The 18,453-nt window shown below is 41.0% G+C and overlaps 1 pseudogene; it reads left to right on the forward strand.

Annotated features, from left to right (window-relative positions):
- Positions 1-227: 227 nt before the first annotated feature.
- LOC121293651 lies at positions 228-17,571 on the forward strand (annotated as a pseudogene).
- Positions 17,572-18,453: the final 882 nt, after the last annotated feature.

An 18,453-nucleotide genomic window follows, 5' to 3' on the forward strand; every position in this document is an offset into this window, starting at 1 on the left:
CTAGTGCTTTAGGTCCCATCAAATGGTTGATGTTTGTGTGATGTTTATTGGGTTGTCGCTCTGATTGACAGGCTTTGTAGATAAACCTGTGCTAATCTCCACACACTCATGCCCCTGCCTGGTATAAATACTCTGCTGATTCGGACCCAGCAGGGTCTATGACACAAAGAAAACAATTGCTCATCTCCTGGACTCCCCTGGGTAAGTCATTCAGCTGATCAGTTCGAATGGTCAAAGTAATGATTTCAGGTTAGAATTTTGTTGCAACAAGATGATTAAGAATGGACTGAGAGATATGGTGGGAATATCTCGGGGGATAGGGTAGGAATGAATTGAGGGATAAGGTGGGAATGAATTGAGGGATAAGGTGGGAATAAATTGGCGGATATAGTTTATAAAGGATGGGTTCACTATATGTTATCCAAAGCACACTGTGAATTTCCCTTTGTGAGGGTTACTGCTGATCTGTGATTGTTATGACTGATGCAGTTAGTAAAGCTGAGTTATTTAAAAATCCCAGGGGGAAACTTTAAACAACTGTCATAACCTATAATTTTAAATGTTATGTTTGAGATGCAACTCTAAATTCAGAAATCAGGCCACCAGTTCTTGAGAGGTTTTATATTAAACTAGATAAAACATTTTATTAAGTTACAACACATTAAACACAGATACATGACTACAAATTACTACTATCATAACTTTTAACAAATTCCCAAACTAATCTCAATTAAGCCTACAGCAACCCATAGACTTAACCAAACACCAGGCAAAGCATTTTCACCTTACAAATTCAAAATGAGGTTCTTTTTACTCTGGTTCCTGTGGAGATAGTTGGAGGCTTGCAGCTGCTGTTGATCTCACATTGCCTCTGCTCTGCACACACAACACTGCTGAATTTATACCTAGCACTGCTCATTAAATGTAAATTCTCATTGTATCACCAACTTCTGAACTAAACCTCTCTAACGATAAAACCCCTTTCATAGTACCAGTTTACTAGTAATATAAACATATCGCTTGGTATATGCTAGATAAGTGTCAGTTTTCACCCCACTTCTTGAATGCTCTATTCAAAAAATGCAAACGCACTCTATCTTTCCCACATATCAAAACTAGTACACATCTAAGCACTCAGACTAGATGGCTTTAATCTAATTAATCACACCCACAGACTAAACCTCTATTTTAAAAGAAAAATATTTTCCAATAACATTATATACATTAATATCTTCATAACATCCCCCTCCTTATCGAAAAATGAAGTCATAATTCTAAAAGACAGCTTCATTTTAATCACCCATCTCACACTATCTCCTATACTTATTACACTATTACATTACCAGATGCATGCTTTAACATAACAATATATATATATATATATACAATCCTTGGTATTAGCAGAAATTACTCCAGTTCAGTGTCCAGATTTTTTTTAAAATGTCCCATTTTTCTTTAAGCTTCAAACTCTTAATAATGCATCTGTGAACAGATTTTCTCTTCCAGCAATATGTATAATACATAAATTAAATGGTTGTAGTAATAGACTCCATCTGAAAAGCCTTGCACTTTTGTCACGAAATTTGGCCAAAAACCTCAAAAGATAATGGTATACACAATTGTTTCTGCTGAATAGTTTGCATCATAAATTTCAAAATGCTGCAATGCTAATACCAAACTCAAAGTCTCTTTTTCGATCATTGAATATCTTCTCTGTTATGCATTCAGCTTCCATGAAAAATACGCTATCAGTTTTTCAATTCCAGTGTCATGTTGTAAAAGTACAGCCCCAATACCTATACTGCTTGTGTCAACGGCCAACTTGAATTGTTTGGCATAATTGGACACTGCCAACACTGGCAGTTCAATGTTAATACAGTTTTCAAACTATCAATTGCCTTCTGACACTCTAGTGTCCATTGAAACTTCTTGTTCTTTTTTAATAGTTCAGTCAGTGGAGCAACCACTTGGCTAAAATTTGGTACAAATTTCCAGTAAAACCCACTCATGCCCAGAAATCTCAAAACTTCTCGTTTTGTTGTAGACACTGGGAAATCCACGATAGCCTTGACTTTCACATCTCTCAGAGCCACCTTATCATGTCCAACGGTATGGCCTAGACACGTAACTTATGCTTTTGCAAATTCACTTTTAGCCAAGTTCATCCCCAAATTAGCTTCTTGTAATTGAGTAAATAATTCTTCCAGGTGTTGTAAATGCTCCTCCCAAGCCGAACTGAAAATGATTGGATCATTAATATAAACAGCACAATTGCTTATACCTGCAATTACTTTGTTTGTCAGTCTTTGAAATGTCGCAATTGCATTCTTCATACTAAATGACATGACTTTAAACTGATATAGTCCACTTGGCATTACAAAAGCTGATATCTCCTTTGCTCTCTCCGACAATGGTACCTGCCAATAAGGTTTTAGCAAGTCAATTTTGCAATAAATTTCGATTGTCCCACTTTCTCAATGCAATCCTCCAACCGTAGTGTGGGATATGAATCCACTTTTATCACCGCATTCACCTTTCAATAGTCCACATACAGTCTTTGAGTCCAATCCGGTTTTGGTACCAGTACAATAGGCGAACTCCAGTTACTGCAACTAGACTCAGTAATATCATTTTGAAGCATGAAATCAATTTATTTTTGTACTTGTGATAACTTTGCCGGATTTAATCTATAAGGTTGTTGCCTCACTGAAGCTGATATTTCTATACAGACATCATGTAAAGCTAAATGTCTTTCCCAATTTATTTCCACAAATAGATTTGTGTGACTGCAATAGCTTTTCCAAATCACTTTTGACACTTGCTTGGAAGGTAACTCAATATTTTATTTGAATTTTCAAGCACCCCTTCATTATCCAATTTGATTAGAGGAAAATCAATTTCAGAGTCCGGCACTTCTACCTCTTTCTCATCATTCACCAATACTAATACCTCTTTTTGTTCCTCTTCCCTGTCAAAGTATTTTTAAGCATATTTACATGACACACCCTCTGCTTCTTTCTGCCAGCTGGAGTATTTATTAAATAATTTACTTCACTCAATTTCTTTTTAATCCTGCAAAGCCCTCTAAATCTTGCATTTAATGAATCACCTAGTACTGGTAACAAAACTGATACTTTCTCTCCAGAAACAAAACTGTGAATTTTAGCCTTCTTGTCTGCTTTCACTTTCATGACTTGCTGTGATATCTTTAAATGTTCCCTTGCCAGCTCACATTCTCTGTTCAATCTTTCCCTGAAATTTGATACGTAATACTAGAGGATAGTTTCTGAAATTTGACTCTACCAATTTCTCATGAATCAATTTCAGTGGCCCTCTTACCTCATGATCATAAACTAGTTCAAAAGGGCTAAAACCAGTTGATGCATTAGGAGCATTTCTAATAGAAAATAACAAAAATGAATTCCTGTATCCCAATCCTGTGCCCAGTAAGCTCTTATCATAGTTTTTAATGTTTGATGCCACCTTTCCAAAGATCCTTGTGACTCAGGATGATAAGCTGTTGATTTAAACTGTTTAATCCCCAAACTGTTCAGTACTTCCTTAAACAGCTGTGACATGAAATTTGACCCCTGATTTGATTGTATTTCCTTAAGTAAACCATATCTTGTAAAAAATGTAATTAACCCCTCCACAATCTTCTTAGTTGTAATATTTCTTAAAGGTATCACTTCAGGAAACCTGGTAGACACATCCATTAGAGTCAATAGATACTGATTTCCACTTTTAGTCTTAGGGAGGGGTCCTACACAATCAATCTTGACCCTGGTAAAAGGTTCTTCAAATGCTGGTTTTGGGATTAAAGGCGCTGGTTTAATCACTGCTTGTGGTTTTCCAGTTATTTGACATGTATAACAGGCTCTACAGAATTTGACTATATCCCTATGCAACCCTGGCCAAAAAAAAACTCTATCTTTTTGTGTTTTCCTATTTCCTAAATGTAACCACCCCCCCCCACCCCCCCCACCCCCAACACCCCCCAACCATTGGAATTTCATAAGCAATTCTCAAAATCTCATTTCCACACCCTAATGGGATAATAATCTGATGCACCTGCCTCCAGCTTTCATTTGCTGAGACATGATCCCACCACCACTTTCTCATTAATATATTCCCTTGAAGATAATAACATACTGAAATACATTTTGCTTCGGCTTCTGAATAAGTTTTCTGATATAACTGTTTTAATTGCAAATCATTTTACTGTAACTCCACTAAACTCTTTGAGTTAAACATTTCAGCTGAATTGTCCTGGATTCCTTTCTCCTAAACAATGTTATCAAACACAGTGATAAAAACAAAAAAACTGCGGATGCTGGAAATCCAAAACAAGTTCTGTCGAAGGGTCATGAAGACTCGAAACGTCAACTCTTTTCTTCTCTGCCGATGCTGCCAGACCTGCTGAGTTTTTCCAGGTAATTCTGTTTTTGTTTTTATCAAACACAGTGCTAGCTAATTGGATTTCGACATCTTCTTGCCTTTGAACTGTCTGCTTATCTTATTTGTCTTGTTCTTCCCTCTATAGCCTTTGATTTTGTTATAATCCAATCAGGAAACAATCCAGGATGATACTTCTGTAACACCTCTGTTCAAAACACTTCTACAGGCTGCTCAACTACCATAGGCATTACCCATATTTGTGATCCAGCCATACCATTACCCAAAATAAATTGAGCCCCTGCAAAGGGCAATTTTTCCACCACTCCAACTATAACTTCACCAGTCTTCCATTTGCTCTATAAATTTACCTTTAACAATGGAATAGATTTAGCATTTCCATGAACCCCACTTATTATTACCTTCTCCTGCAATACTCCTTTTGAACAACAAATATCACTATCCCACAACATTAAGGATTAACCAACCCCTGTGTCTCTTACAATTTTAACATCTTTACCTACGCCACCCTGTACACATGGAAAGACTTTCCCTTCACATACAAAGTCTTTAAACATTTCTGCAACCTGCTCCTCAGAATTCTCGAGTAAATTGTGAACACATTCGCACTTCTTCACCTTTCACTGATTCTCTCTCTTTCACCTGCACACAAACCGCTGCTTGTCCTGTGCCTGAACCTCAGAACTCACAGTACTTTTACTTCCAGAGCTTTTCTGTGCCCCTACAATTCCTACAGAATTTTCTTGCAATCTCCAACACACTGACTTCATGTGCCGCACTTAATTACAATGAAAACACCTAAATTTTTGAATGTCACTTCTATCTTCAGCACCCTCCTTTTTATTCTGAGAAAAAAACTTCCTGGGAACTTCCAGCTATTCCTTCTCTTCTCTGCTACCTACATTCTTTTCAGCTTCCCACTTATTATCCTTTTCCAATGTGAAAGGGTGATGACAAAAAGGCTTAGCTGTATGAACGAACTCATAATCATCAGTTACCTTTGCTGCTCGCCTTACAGAATCAACCATCTGTTCCTCCACATGAGTTCTCACTATCAAAGGGATTGAATCTTTAAATTCTTCCAAAAGAATGACTTCCCTAAGAGCTACATAGGTTGTGTCTATTTTTAATGCCCATATCCACTGGTCAAAATTACTTTGTTTTACTCTTTCAAACTCAATATGAGTTTGCCCAGGCTGTTTTCTCATATTCCTAAATTCCTGCCCGTATGCTTCAGGAACAAACTCATATTCACTCAAAATAGCTTTTTTGACCACATCATAATTCACTGATATTTGTTCCAAAAGGGAAGCATATACCTCATACACCCTACCTATGAACTTAAGCTGTAATAATAAGGTTCAGTTTTCCTATGGCCATTTCATCTATTCAGCTAGCTTCTCAAATGAAATAAAGAACGCTTCAATATATTTTTCCTCAAACTTTGGAAGAGCTTGTACAAATTTAAACATCTCTTCACTGTGTTCTACTCTAGAGATAAATCCTTCTTCACCTACTGACATCTCTTCTCTAACTGCCAACATTTTCAGTTGGAATTCTCTCTCTCTCTCTTTCCTCCTTCTCCATCCTTGCAACTTCTAATTCCATTTTAAAAGCCATTTCTCTTTGCTTCTAATTCAAGCTTTATCATTTGCAACTGAAGTCTCACTACCTACAGCTGTAACTCACTTGTGCCAGCTTTCACTTCCAACTGTAGATGCTCTGCTACACTCAGAATATATCTGATTTCCTATCACCCTCAGGAAACCCCAATGTTAACTTATTTGCCAACTCAGTGTGGTTACTTTCTCCAACCCAATCTGAGTTATCTCTTCTGTTCCCAGACAAGTCTTAGCAATTGCCAAATCCATCTTGCAGTCTCACACTTCTAAAATACCTCACCAACTCCTGAATTCAAAGTGCCTCTTGTATCTGTAAGCTTTAAGATTCACCAATTCCAAACCAATCAAGGAATTAGAAATATAATTTAATCCTGGCAAGAGCCCCCAATTGTTATGACCAATGCAGTTGGTATATCTGAGTTATTTAAAAATCCCAGGGGGAAACTTTAAACAACTGTCATAATGTATAATTTTAAGTGTTATATTTGAGATGCAACTCTAAATTCAGAAATAAGACCACCAGTTCTCGAGAGGTTTTATATTAAACTAGATGAAACACTTTATTAAGTTACAACACATTAAACACAGATACATGGCTACAAATGACTATTATCATAACTTTTAACAAATTCCCAAACTAATCTCCATTAAACCTACAGCAACCCATAGACTTAACCAAACACCAGGCAAAGCATTTTCACCTTACAAATTCAAAATGAGGTTCTTTTCACTTTGGTTCCTGTGGAGACAGTTGGAGGCTTGCAGCTGCTGTTGATCTCACATTGCATTTGTTCTGCACACACAACACTGCTGAAGTTATACCTAACACCACTCATTGAATGTAAATTCTCATTGTATCACCAACCTCTGAACTAAATCTCTCTAACAATGAAACCGCTTTCATAGTACCAATTTTATTAGTAATATGAACATATTGCTTGATATCTGCTAGACAGGTGTCAATTTTCACCCTACTTCATGAATGCTGTAATCAAAAAATGCAAACGCACTTTATCTCTCCCACATATCAAAACTAGTACACACCAAAGCACCCAGACTAGCTGACTTTAATCCAATTAAGACATATCCACAGACTAAACCTCTATTTTAAAAGAAAATATTTTTCAATAATATATATACTAATAGCTTCATGACAGTGATAAAGGGTCGAGGTTTGTCAACCATTTTCCTGGTGCTGAAAATTCTTTATGTTCATTGACAATTCAGAAACACCTCAGAACGGCCGAAGAAACAATCAATAGCAGCAGCCTCACGAATGAGGCTGCAATATCGCAACTGGAGAATGAGTGGAGACTTGGTAATTTTCCAGCATCAGCACAAACACAGCCCATCAAGGCCCAAACCCGAGGAAGCAGGCTGCTATCTGACCTGCTGGCTGTCAATGCTGTTTCCTTGGGTACAGCTCTAATCTGTGGAGGGGCTTTCAACGATGTGGCAGTGGGTCAGTATGAGGTCCTGATATTCTCATTGTTGTGATGATCTTAACTGTCAGATGGATGCTATTCTATGTTTTCTACACTGCTCGAAAGAAGCACACTATTCTTTACAAGGACTCCCAGGTTGGACCAGTGTGGCTGAGAGGTATGAAACTATAATGTCTATACCCTATAATAAATTCTTCATAATCTGCTAGTTACTAAAAATATTCAAACATATTTCATCCCATTAATACAGTTACATAAAATAGCAGAAAGGAATAGTAGCCACATATACACTCCATGCTATCTATCCACTTAATTCCCTTCCACAATTCATGCACAAAGTGCTGTTTATGAAACACCTCCTGCTTCCTCCCACTCCCACACTTAGGGGGTTAAATTGTGAATGGTGTTTGATGCAGTGATGGATGAGTGGCTCTAACTGATGCACTGGTCATGGTCTAACTGCTTCCTATTACCTCAGCTGTCCTGGAGAGGTCAATGAAGTTTGTCCAGCGTTGAGGAGCAAGCGGGAAAGTCCTAGAGATGGTGTTCATTATGAAGACCTTTTCCATCCATAGGGTTGGGTCATGGCCTCTCAGATCTCCTTCCCTTGGGATCTTCCTTTGTCATGTTACATGGGTAGCACCTCAACTGGAAGGTCCCTGGAATGAATTTTTTGCAGCCCTAAATTAAAAAATAAATGCATGAAGGAAGTTGGGGTTAGAGGCCAAACATCACACTTACCCACACCGCCCCATGCCCCAGGGATCAGGATATCCAAGCCTAGGTGTTCCTGCTACTGGCCTGATTTCTCTACTATCCACCCTTGCCAGTCCCAGGTATCGTCAGGGTGGAGGTAGGCCCAGTGATAGGCCCAGGTAGGATAGGAGCAGTGGTGGCAATTGTGCTCAGGACACTGTTGGCCTTTTCCTCTCTTAAGGCCCTTCACTCAATTCTAGAAGTCATTTAGTTCACAGAGAAATTGTCAAACTCCAGGGCTCGTCTTTCCCTTGAATAGTGTTTCCTTGTCTGACCCTCCCCTCATTCACAATGGTGGACTTGCCTCCGGGTGCTGGAACCCATCCACCATGCGAAACAGGTTACAGCGTCAAGCCATTAAAGGTCATCGACCTGAAATGTTAACTGTTTCCCTCTCCACAGGTGCTGCCAGACCTGCTGTACATTTCCAGCGTTTTTTTGTTTTTATTTCAGACTGTCAGCATCTTCAGTGTTTTGCTTTTGTCTCAGTCATTGATCCTGATCTGTGTTCTGATTGACAGGAGTGCTACTGCTGTTTGGAGCTTGCAGTTTGCTGCTTGATGTCTTTAGGATTGTCTATGTTACTGGATTTAAAGGCTGCGAGCATCCGATTAAGTTTCTATTCCCTAGTATACAAATCGTATTTATTTTCATGCAGGTAAGTGAGTTGCAGACATGTGAACGATGCTTGATTTACTCTGTGGTGAGCTCACTCCTCCAGCAGGAGTCATGCTTGGAGACTGTGTGAACTGGGATCGTTGGCAATGTGCTGACACTCCTTTCGAGGGGAGCCTTGGGAGTGCAGCAGTGATGAAATTACCATTTCAGTCTTCCTTGTGTTTCTGGATAATAATAAAGTACATTGTAATGTGAACCATGGCTCAGTTGGTCTTGCTCTTGCTTCTGAGTTAGGAGATTGTGAGTTCAAGTCTCACTCTAGGAGTTGTGCACAAAAAACCTAGGCTGATATTTCAATGTACTGTTGCAAGTGCTGTCTGAGATGTTAAATTGAGGCCCTGTCTGCCTCTCTCAGGTGGATGTCAAATGACCCATGGATATTTTGAAGAAGAGCAGGGGAGTTATCTCTGGTTTCCTGGCCAATATTTATCCCTCAATTATCAGATAAACAAATTATCTGGTTATTATCTCATTGTTGTTTCTGGGATCTTTGATGTGCAAAAATTGGTTACTGTATTTCCTACATTACAGCAGTGACTGCATTTCAAAGGTACTTCATTGGTTTCAAAGTGCTTTGGAAAGTCCTGAGGTCATGAGAGGTGCTTTGTAAATGCAAGTCTTTTTTTTGTTCCCTAATCCAGTCATATTTTCTATGGGTCCATTCCAAAGACTACATTCAGGTACAACAGGACATCACAAGGTGAGCTTGTTCGTTTTCTTTAAGCTTGGTTGCTCCCTCAGCTTCTGAGGAAGATGATGCCAATCAGCTAAGGGGCAACCAGTGCTTGGATCTTTGGATAGAGTGGAGGCAGCTTTGCCAGGCTGACCTGGGTGCTTCAAAAGCTTTGTTCTCTAATTTTGGAATCCCTTGCCTTCCTGAACATGGAGATTCACCAAAGATTTTCCTCTGATGGGGAATCCAAAATGAGGGGACATAATCTTAAAATTAGAGGTAGGCTAGTCAGGAGGGAAAGTAGAAAGTATTGCCCCACACAAAGGGGAGTGGAAATCTGGAATTCTCTCTCTAAAAAGGCTGTGGATGCTGGGGGTCAATTGGAGCTTTCAAGACCAAGGTGGTTAGATTTTTGTTGGACAAGGGTATAAAGGGATATGGTGCAAAGGTGGATAAATGGAGTTGAGGTGCAGATCAGCCATGATCTAATTGAAAGGAGGAACAGATTTGAGGGGCTGAATGGCCTCTGTCACTTTCTATGTAACAAAAAATAAAGATGGTAGAGAAATAACATTGTATATGAATGATATTTCATCAGCAGCACAAGTGGTTTATGGAATTAATAAGGCAAGTCCTTAATTGGTCTGGGTATCCAGAAAACTCAGTCTTTGTGTCTATCCCAGGTCAGCTGTATGATGGGTCAAGTAAGTGCAGGATCAAGAACCATGGTACAGGACATCACCAAGGTGGAAAATGATAAGAAAAGCATTTTAAATCAAGTGACATAAAGTTTGGATAGATTGGAACTTCTTAGAGAGTTAAGAATTGTTAAGGAGAAAACAGGTGTTTGGCACAAAGGAACAACTTCTTTGGGAAAGAATTGGCAACGAAGGCATTACAGGAGTTTCATATGAGGTCAGAGGTGATACTGAAGTCAGCAATGCGAAAACAAAATACTGCAGCTTCTGGAAATCTGAAATTAAAATGAAAAATGCTGGAAATACTCCACAGGTCAGGGAGAATCTGTGGAGAGAGCAACAGAGTTAATGTTTCAAGAATATCACCTTTCATCAGAACCACTGAGGTTGACAATCTCTATTGGTCAAGAAGGTTAAAGAGTAGAGGCATCTCAAAGAAGAGGTAGAGCTGTTGGTTAGACCTAGAGAAACTGTCAATAAAGAACTGAACAAAGCAAGATTCTCATTGCCCATTTGAACAGTAAGGAGGCCAAGTGAATCATTAGGACAAGGAATAAGTGCAATTGGTTGTCAGTGTAATTTTTAAACAAACTGAGGATTATTTAGTAAATGTTTTCCAATTGTGGAATCACATCTAATGTTGGACACTGTGTTTTGAGTTTTAAACCAATTTAAAATTGTTAGTCGGGCTTGCAGTGTGTGGCACTTGCATGTACTGGAAGCTACATATATAAATACACAGGGCCCTGTTCTTTGCAGACAGAAAGAACATGTACACATTGTGCCTGTTTCAGCTAAACAAATTAAGTGATAGCCAGTCGCTGGTTCATTCCTCAGGGCAATGCCTTGGCCAATCAGAGTCAAGCTGCCTGGTTTAAAATTTCAAACAATGCTTGGCAGTTAACTGTCAGTCACCACTAACTGGTGCATTCTCCATGGCAAAGCCCTACCAATCGGATCTCACTTGCCAACCAATCAGCATTCTCTTCTCATAAAGTTATTGCTTCCCCTGACATTATCATTCTTGTGATTGTCCTGATGAATGCAAAATGAAAAGTGGTAGCTTCAGAAGCCTAGAGGTCAAGGCACAGAATACATTCCCCAAACCTCTTCCTCTGTCTAACTGATCTGCTCCTTTAAATCCTCTTTAAAACTCAGAATTTTGACCAAAGTTTTCCTCACTGATACTAACTTTGCTTAAATTTCCATTATTCTCTTTAAGTTGAAGCCCAGTGAGATATTTCTCTACATTACATTCATAATTATAAATCCACATTATTAATTTAATATTCTGACCACTTTTCATGAATCTTGATTAAAGTGTACAGTTTGTTCTTGGCCCATATTTTGTTGTGATTCACAGACTGATTCTTTAGGACCATGTTGTACACAGATGTGGGTTGGCCATTTCCTTGGTGTGTAACTTAATGATCTAGATGTTAGCTGTAACAGATGAATCCATCCATCAGACTGGGACAGAAGGTGAGAAACCCCCAGACAACCTGTGTCTTCACAGGTAAATATCCAATCACACAGTGGAACAGTGTCTCATCTCTCTTCTGTTCATTGGGGTTTTTATTGCTCATTCAGAGTTGCCTTGGGGGAAAAGCACATTCCATTTCACATACCCAGTCTCACCATTATCACTCCAAGAGCAGGTAGAGCATGGGTTAGAACTGTTAGGTACAGTGTAAAGCACCCTCTACACTGTCATATCAATCACTCCCAGGGCAGGTACAGCATGGGTTAGATAAAGAGCTCAGTGGGTCCCAGGAACATTAGTCTCTTGGCCCAATATATTCACACATGCAGCTGATGTCAGAGGAGAGTTGGACCAGCTGACCTCAGAAAGAGTCATCACTGACTGGGCATGAAAGGTAGATGACATGGAACAGAGAAGCTGTAATCAGATCTGTCTGTCGCAATAATGTTAGATAAATCTGTTTATTGAGATCACTGGGAGAGCTGATGTTATCTGATGTTGTCAACTTGACTCAGAGGCTTCAACTGATTTCTTGAAGTTCATGAAGATCTATGTTCTAGCTGAACTGTTGCCTCCTCAGTCTTCAGAGTAAACACCAAAAACACCCAGTACTAACACCAAAAGTAAACATTATTTAACATGGCGCATGATTGAAGAAGTCCCTTAGAGTTATCTGATCTTCAGTGACAGACAAGTACTGTACCCCAATATAACACAGTGTCAGATCTGAACCCAGCAGTACTGTACACTGCGTTAGTGATAAACCTGTACCCACCTGTATTGTACCCCAGTGTTATAGTGACAGACCTGTATTGACCAATACTGTATCCCAATGTTATGCAGTGACAAACTTGCACCCCACAGTACTGTACCCCACTGTTATACAATGACATTCCTGTATCAACAAGTACTGTACCCTAGTGTTATACAGTGACAGACCTATGCCAACCAGTAGTGTACCCCAGTGTTATACAGTGACAGACCTGCACCGAGTGCTGTACCCCATTGTTATACGGTGACAGACCTATACTCACCAGTACTGCACCTCAGTGTTAGACAGTGACAGACCTGTCCCCACTAGTACTCTACACCAATGTTATATACTTAGAAAGCTGCTCATCTTCGCAAATATCACTAAAATGCCCTGGAGCTCAGTCGATTGGCTTCAGCATGACCCTAGTAACTATGTGCTAAAAGCAATTTCTTGTTTGTTGTTTAGGTGATATGAATGATGGATGTCTGTGCTCCACAAATGTCTGCCATATCTTCCAGTCTGGTTATTATTACCTGTACCAATTCAACATCGAGTGCAGTCAGCTAGCCTCTGCAATGTTGTACGTGATGTGGAAGAATGTAGGCAGATTGATAGATGAACTCAAACAACATGAAAGCTCAAATTCCATTTCCATGGCATCATCGTAGGTCCAACCCTTGGGGTTGCTGTGGTCCTCATAGGCCTGGTAATCTTCATTATCTATGAAGTGAATGCGATGGATGAAGGAAGAAAGACACGTGCTCTAACTGCCTATTAAATCTTTAACATTGTGGCTCTCACCCTGATGTCCATTAGTTCCTTGCTTGGTTCTTTTGTCTACAGGTTTGAGAAAAGGAGCAGGAACAGTGGCAAGAATCCAATCAGGTGTCTAGACGTGGGCCTTCTGCTAGGGGCAGCTTTGGGCCAGTTTCTCATATCATACTTTAGTGTTGTAGCTATTGTGGCTGTCCAATCTCTTGAACTGCTGAATGTCCTGAACCTTCTCTTGTCCCTCCTTACAATCGCTCAACACATTCTACAAAGTGCCTTCATCGCTGAAGGTTTGCATAGACAACCATTTGTGGAGGAGGGTCAGCCAGGTGTCAGGAACTCCTTCAGTGAGGTTTTCATCAATATGAACAGCTCCCACTACCTTCCCGGTGATACCATGAAACACTACTTCCATGGGATCATTTCCCAAACCAACTCCACCCAAAACAGAGTCACCAATGATCACGAAACTGTTTCAAGCAATCTGGAGCATAAATACAATATCCATGAAGATCAGCTCTCTACCCCACCCAATAGGCTTAGCTGCAAGCGAAGGATTCTAAGAAAGATCGCCTCATTTTTACTCTTGTCTAATGTTATTGTAAGTTTGAGACCATGAGCCTTTCACATCCTCGAGAGAGCCATTGAATTTGTTTTCTAAGGTGTGGTCAATGTTATAAAAGTGTCTGTGGCTGATAATTTGTGCACAGCAAGGTCTCATAAATAGTCAATGAAATAAATGACCAGCTAATCTATTCTGGTGGGGGTTTAGCTAAAGCACATTAGCCTGAACAAATCTTTCAGCCTTTTTCAGGGATCAGTGTTGCCTCTTCCTATTCAACATGGATTTATAGGGACAGAGAATCAGGAGAAGGCCATTCAGCCCCTTGCACCTGTTCCACCATTTAGCTAGATCATGGCTAATCTGTGTCTCAACTCCTTTTACCTGCCTTTGCTTCATATCCCTTATTACCCTTACCCAACAACTTTGCTTTTGAAATTTTCCATTGACCCCCAGCCTCAAAAGCTTTCTTAGAGGAGAGTTCCAGATTTCTACTGCTCTTTGTGTGAATAAGTGCTTCCTGACATCATCCCAGAATAGCTTAGCTCTAATTTTTAAGGTCATGCCCCCTTGTTCTGGACTCCGTACCAGATATCCCTATTTATATATTTAATTTTAAATACTTCCATTCGCTGTTATAGCAATGATGGTTTATTAAATTAGAGGGGTCACCCTTCCCTTTTACCCAAAGTCATTGTGAGCTGCGCTTCTCCGGAGTGTGTGGATCTACAATGTATTGTAACTAACAACCGAGTATCCGATCAGAGAAAGATTGCACCATTAGTACCGGTCACCCTTTGAACCTTTAGTCGACATGTCAGTACTATAAATACCACTCTGTGCAGCAAATCAACCACAGAGTGGGCACATTGCAGCCTTGGTAAGAGGAGTGAGGGGTAGAACAATCCAATTAACTGATCAGACACTTCAGGTTATTTGGAAGGGTTAATCTTCTTCTCTAAGGCTGGAATGGAATCACATGGAGCATCAACGCAGCTTTCACATCTGACTGTACGTGGAAGGTGTGTTTTTTTAATTCATTCATGGGATGTGGGCATCATTGGCTAGTCCAGCATTTATTGCCCATCCCTAATTACCCTTGAGAAGGTGGTGTGAGCTGTCTTCTTGAATCACTGTGTTCTATGTGATGTAGGTACACCCATAGTGCTATTAGGGAGGGAGTTCCAGGATTTTGACCCAGCGACAGTGAAGGAACGGCGATATGTTTTCAAGTCAGGATGATGAGTGACTTGGAGTGGAACTTCCAGGTGGTGGTTTCCCATGTGTCTGCTGCCCTTGTCCTTCTAGATGGTAATGGTCATTGGTTTGGAAGGCGCTGTCAAAGGAGCCAAAGTGAGTTCCTGCAGTGTATCTTGCAGATGCTGCCACTGTGCATCGGTGGTGGAGGGAGTGAATGTTTGTGGATGTGGTGCCAATCAAGTGGACTGCTTTGTCCTGGATGGTGCCTTGAGTGCTGTTGGAGCTACACTGCAGGTAAATGGAGAGTACTCCATCACACTCCTTATGTCTTATACATAGCGAATAGGCTTTGGGGAGTCAAGAGGTAAGTTATTTGCCACAGGATTCCTAGCCTTTGACCTGCTCTTGTAGCAGTATTTATCAGGCTAGCTTCTGGTCAATGGTAACCCCGATAAGTGTGCAAGATAGTGTCTATTTCAAGGGAATCACTGCCAATAATGTGACTCAATTTTCTATGTGGCTGAGGTGTGAAGGCCAATTAACTCACATTGAAACGTTTACCTCAGAAAGCTGCAGATATATTTTACTGAAATAGATCAACAGAATAATATCCTGAACCCAAATTCATACAGAAACTTGCTGCAAGCAATGCATAAATGAGAAGTAATAAGGGTATTTCAGAAACAGTCAACCATTCAGTCAGCATTGGGAAGCTCTAATCCAGCACAAACACTGTTCCCTAGACATCAACTTCACCTACCTTCCAGCCACTGTCTTGAGGCTGAACTGGACTGTTAGTAACCTCAGCATCCTAACTGGCCCTGAGATCAGCCTCTGACCCCAATACCCATCCACCACCAAGATGGTTTACTTCCACCTCTGTAACGTCGCCAGTCTCTGCCCCGACCTCAGCTTATCTGCTGCTGAAACCTTTATCTAAGCTTTTGTTGCATCCAGGCTCGACTCTCCTGGCCAGCCTTCCGTTTCCAGCCTTCATAAACATCAGTCCATCCAAAACTCTGCCTTTTGTACCTTAAAACTCATTAAACGTCTTAATTATCCCAACTTCATTGACCTACATTGGTTTCCGGTGTGCCAAAAGCTCAAATTTATAGCCCTCATCCTCCCTGGTCTCGTCCCTACCTGTCTCTGTAACCTCCTCCATTCCTATAGTCCTCCAAGGTCTCTGCAGTCTTGGTACAGTTTCTGGGTTGGCAGGCGGCTGCGATCGGCATGGCCGGGTTCGGTTGGGGAATGGACCGCCACCCGCCAACAGTCCCCAACCACGATTTCAGGCTGGCTGGCCAATTAACGGCCGGGGCTGGGGGGGGAGGCGGTGGGGTGAGGGTGAGTGCTGAAGTCAGTGTGGGGGAGAGCGCAATGAAACCTTCCTGAAAGCAGAGAGAGCTGCCTCAGGGAGCTGAAGAATTTAAAACCAATCAGTAAAGATTTGAAACTGCAGAAAAAAATGTCCACACATCAGATTCACTCACTTGAAAACTTAAGATGATGAAACTGTTTTCAAAACATCTTAATCTTTTTTTCAATTAACCGCGGAAACCACAACCCGTCCTTGGATGAAGTTTCCCCAAAAAATGCAAAGGCTGTCTGGCCGAGTCGCCCGCCTGCCAACTGTAACGTTGGACAGTCAGTGAAAAATCGGCATCAATTGCCTTGTAAATGGCCTTAACAGGCAGCTGGCACACTGCTGACCCTCGTGCGTGCCCGCCGACTGAAACGTTGTGCAAGTGCGTGATGACATCAGGACACTCACCCAACGTCATCGCACGCCATTTCACGCTCAAGTGTGTCGGGTGCACACCCACATACCGAGCAGAAATTTCTACCCTTAGCGTCTTCTCCATTCTCCACTTCCTTCACCCCACCATGGGTAGCCACTCTCTCAACCAGTAGGGTCCTAAGCTGTGCAATTCCCTCCTTAAACCTCTCTGCCTCTACTTCCCTCTCTTCCTTTAAGACCCTCCTTCAAATCTACCTCTTTGGCCAAGCCAAGCTTAGGGCATCTGTTCTAATGTCTCCTTATGTGACTCAGTGTCAGCTTGTGTCTGATAACTTGGGATATTTCATGACGTTAAAGGTGCTATATAAATGCAAGTTGTTATTGTTGAGCCCCTGAGCGAGAGAAAGATACACTAAAGGGAGAACTGTTACCTCTCCCTCTTTAAGAAAATCCATTAACTTGAGTGTTGCTCACTGTGGTACAGGGTACATGTTAGTGGGTTGGAAAACAGATTTAAAAATGGGCTTAACTCAGGAGTTATTCTTGACTTCTTTTGCATGAAGTTAACAGAAGTTTTAAAATTCTGACTTTCTTTCCTTAGTTCTGGATCATGCTAGCCTTTGGGGCTTGACCCCATTTTGCTAACGGCCTTGAAGAAAAGTTTTACAGTTTCCATATGTGGGCGGCAATAGTCAATGTTGGCCTTCCAATGGGAATATTCTACAGGATGCATTCAGCCGCCTGCCTCCTGGAAGTTTAACTCACGTCTTAAAACTGATAGAAGAGATTCAGCAAAGATCAGTTTCAGCTCACAGTGAAACTCATTGAGAAACAGGACACTTTGATCACACCAACACAACAGATTGGCAAAATCTTGATGCAGGATGTTTCTCCAAGACATATCTCCCCACTGAGACTGCACCAAGACGGACCCTGACTTGGTTTACAGTCAGTTGCCAAGGCCAGCGAGGCAATGTAACTCAGCTAGAGGGGTAGGGAAGGGTTAAGACATCAGCCAGGACTCCTGCTCCTCAACAGCGTGTGTGTAAGTATGGGTGTCAGGCGAGGGCAGGATTAAGGTTGCCAACTGTGATTAAATGTATTCCTGGAGGTTTCATCACATGACTTGCCCCCCACCTCTGCTCCAGCCATTTGTCCTCCAACACATCCATCCTGTGACACACTGCCTTCCTACATCAATTGGAAAGCAAAAAGACTTATTACCCAGTTGAATGATGCTTGACTGTCGGCCAAACAGCCCTTTTTCCATCTTGAATATTTTTATATCTGGTGAAGAGAAATGTTCAAAGAAAATTCTTTTCAATGTCCCAATGATTTTTTTCCAGGGTTGCACACAGCAGTGTCCTGGGGATGGATCTTCAATTTCTGGAGACTCCAGGCCAATCCTGACAGTGACTTTCCCCCCTCCCTGCCCACCCTACCTTGGTTTAGCAGTGCATCAGTCGCCACTATTAAGAGTCACAGGTGCAGAATGGTCACATGTACCAGATAACAGATGGCACCAGTAACTGTGTGGCCAAACCTGAGAAAGGGGTCCGGACTGTCAGGGGAAACGCTGACAAGAGTAATAACAAATTATTCCAGTCTCTCCTGTTGGAAAGGACCAGTTTATCTGGTAACAGCAAATCCAATG

This window comes from Carcharodon carcharias, chromosome 22 (genome assembly GCF_017639515.1).
Source record: "Carcharodon carcharias isolate sCarCar2 chromosome 22, sCarCar2.pri, whole genome shotgun sequence".
In the NCBI taxonomy this organism is placed as follows: domain Eukaryota; kingdom Metazoa; phylum Chordata; class Chondrichthyes; order Lamniformes; family Lamnidae; genus Carcharodon; species Carcharodon carcharias.